Source organism: Opisthocomus hoazin, unplaced genomic scaffold (genome assembly GCF_030867145.1).
Source record: "Opisthocomus hoazin isolate bOpiHoa1 unplaced genomic scaffold, bOpiHoa1.hap1 HAP1_SCAFFOLD_136, whole genome shotgun sequence".
Lineage (NCBI taxonomy): Eukaryota > Metazoa > Chordata > Aves > Opisthocomiformes > Opisthocomidae > Opisthocomus > Opisthocomus hoazin.
The window spans coordinates 46,745-50,177 of NW_027448825.1; positions in this window are offsets into that span (position 1 = coordinate 46,745).

A 3,433-nucleotide genomic window follows, 5' to 3' on the forward strand; every position below is an offset into this window, starting at 1 on the left:
AAAGAGAGGGACGGCAGAAAGAGAAAAACAAGACGAGGCAGAAGGACTGAGGAGCAGAGAGAAAAAGGGTACAGGGAAAAGGACAGAGATGCAGAAAACAAGGAAAGCCTGGAGCACAGGGCAAAACTGACAAGGACAGGGAGCGGGACAAAGGGATGGAGGAGTTAAAAACAGCGATGGGCCGCAGCACAGAGGAAGAGAGAGAAAAAGAGCAAGAGCAGCAAGGGAAGAAGAGTGACAGAAGGGTGTTGACAGGGACACGTACAAAGCGGGCTTGGGGGACACAGACATCGGAAGGGTAGAAAGGAAAGGGAGGGATGGGGAGCAAGACAGCGTGACAGAGGGAGTGGAGTGCAAGGATACACAAAAGCAGAGGGACTGGGAAGAGGAAAGAACGTCAGGGAGAGAAAGGCGAGGCTGGCGAGCAGGAGAGAGAGAGGTGGAGAATGAAAAAACAGCCATGGTCAGAAGAACAGAAATGCAGAGAAGAAAAAATTACTTCCAGGCAGCAGGACAGAGGGACAGAGCAAGAGCAAAAATATCAAGAGGGAGAAGGACAGGTAACACACAGCAGGACGCTGCAGGAGTGAGAGGGAGGGAACACAGAGCAAAGCAGAAGAATGAAGAGAGAAAAAAAAAAACAACCCAGCAAACAGAAAGGGAACCGGACAGAACTAGGCAGCAGGGCAGAGAGACGGAGAAAGAAAAAACAGGGACAAAGGGATAGAGAGGCAAAGAGAGGGATGGGGACCAGGACAGTGGGATACAAACAGGGAGTAGGACTCGAGATTGCAGAGAGAGAGGTCCAGGGAAGCAGGAAGAATGACAGAGAGAAAAAGGGGGCAGGGGGGTGGGGAGCAGGTCAGAGCGCTGGAGAAAGGAAAAACACTGCTGTGGAGCAGCAGAGGGGGACGGAGAAAGACAGACAGGGACGGGGAGCAGGGCAGAGAAACGGAGAGAGAAAATAAGCGATGGGGAGCAGGGCAGAGCACTAGGAAGAGGAAAATAAGACAAGGGAGAAGACCGAGAAGCTCAGAGAGAAAGAAGGGTCGAAAGGAAACGCCAGAGAGGTAGAGAAATCAAGAAATACAGGGACGAGGAGCCTTGCAGAGACGGAGCACGAAAATGTAGGGCCGGTGAGCGCGAAAGAGGGAGAGAGAGACGGGGGCAGGGGGAGGAGATGAAGAAGAAAGGAGAGATAAAGATGGCAACGGAGCGCAGGGGACACAGACAGAGAGAGAAAAAGGACAGTGAACAGGAAAAAAGGGACCGAGAAACAAAGAAAGGGTCAGATCTAGACAAAGAGACCAAGAAAGGGGCGGGGGGCGTGTGTGCAGGGAAACCCCAAAACAAACCAGCAAGGGGCTAGAGAACAGAGAGGGAGAGAAAGAGAAGAAAGGGCCATGAAGCAGGACAGAGAAGGAGAGAAAGGCAAAAAGGGAGAGCAAAAAGAGAGCCGGCTGGACAGGGAGGTACAGCAAGAAACGACCGGACAGCCAGCAGGACAGAGAAATAGAGACAGGGAGCCGGCTAGAGAAATTCTGAAGGGAGAAAAAGAGGGAGAGGGAGCAGAACACACACACAGACAGAAGACGGGAGGTACAGGGAAAGGAAAACAAAAGGAAAAAGAAAAAAAAAAAAAAAATCACAGCAGCGTGGGAGAGAGAAGGATCCAGGGGAGGGCCCGGGACGCAGAAGAGGGGCGACAGGGCCCCGAGGGCCCGCCACTCACCGCGGCTCTCGCTCTCCGCGCTCCCGGGAGACTCTGCCGCTTCAGACGCTTCTCCGTCCTGCTCTCCTCCATTCCTCTTCCGTAACTCCGGTCGCTTGGCTGTCCCCCACCTAAGACAAAACGTCCATGTCTCGCAGCTCTTACGAGACAAGGCTCCCTACGCACGCAGCCGCGCTCGCGCGCTCCACAACCGGACCATGCTGCTGCTGGTGACACATACAGACCCTGCGGGGCACGCTGGCGGCCTGGCCTGCTGCGGGCTACCAAGACGGAGCCTTCCTCACCCGCAGCGCCAGGCAGCTGCCAGCCAGCTGGCCTTCCATTTCTTCTTCTTCTTCAGCCTTCTCGGGACTCTCCAGCTTCAGCCGCGCCACCTCCTGTCCGCAGCCACTCAGCGCTCCGCCTCTCCCTTTTCGCCCCCACGCCGCCAGCACAGCGGGGCCCGGCACACGCAGCCCACAAAAGCCCGGAGCGGGCGCAGCCAACGGCATCCCCAGGGCACGAACGGACAAACGCGAACTCAGCGCGGCCACTGCCACACATAAACAAGCAGCGGCGACCGCGTTCAGGGAGGCCGAGGCAGCCCGCACCACGGGCCTTGGGGGAGGCCGGGCGCTCCGGGACACAGGCTTCAGGGGACGTGCTGCAGCTGGGGGCGGCTGCGCGGGGCGAGCGGGGCCGGGGGAGCACTGCCGACTTGGGGGGGGGGGGGGGGTGCCCACCTCCTTCTCCCATTCCCTTCCGTCACCTCCCGCCTCTGGCCCCGGGGCTGCCCGCACCCGGCTCGCCTCCTGCAGCCTGCCGCAGCGGCCGGCTCCAAGCTTCCCGTCCCACCACCCTCGAGCAGCCACCACGCACCCCCGCACCCGCTGGAGGAGAGCCCGCGCCTCACCGCTGGCCTCTCTGCTCCCCCGCCGCCCCGGCACCGAACACCAGCCCGCCGCCATGCTGCTCCGCTGCACCGCGCATGCGCCACGAGCCGACGGCGCGCCGGAGGGGCCACACTCTGAGCCGAACGCCGGGCTGCAGTACCGCGTTGCGGCCAGGGGGCGGCGCCAGCGGGGCCGGGGCGGCGCCAGCGGGGGCGGGGGCGGTGCCAGCGGGGGCGGCGCCAGCGGGGGCGGGGGCGGCGCCAGCGGGGGCGGGGGCGGTGCCGGCGGCGCCAGCGGCGGTGCCGGCGGCGCCAGCGGGGGCGGGGGCGGCGCCAGCGGGGGCGGGGGCGGCGCCAGCGGGGGCGGGGGCGGCGCCAGCGGGGGCGGGGGCGGCGCCAGCGGGGGCGGGGGCGGCGCCAGCGGGGGCGGGGGCGGCGCCAGCGGGGGCGGGGGCGGCGCCAGCGGGGGCGGGGGCGGCGCCAGCGGGGGCGGGGGCGGCGCCAGCGGGGGCGGGGGCGGCGCCAGCGGGGGCGGGGGCGGCGCCAGCGGGGGCGGGGGCGGCGCCAGCGGGGGCGGGGGCGGCGCCAGCGGGGGCGGGGGCGGCGCCAGCGGGGGCAAGGGCGGCGCCAGCGGGAGAGGGGGCGGCGCCAGCGGGAGAGGGGGCGGCGCCAGCGGGAGAGGGGGCGGCGCCAGCGGGAGAGGGGGCGGCGCCAGCGGGAGAGGGGGCGGCGCCAGCGGGAGAGGGGGCGGCGCCAGCGGGAGAGGGGGCGGCGCCAGCGGGGGCGGGGGCGGCTCCCAGCGCCGGCTCCGGCTCCGAGCAGACCCCGAC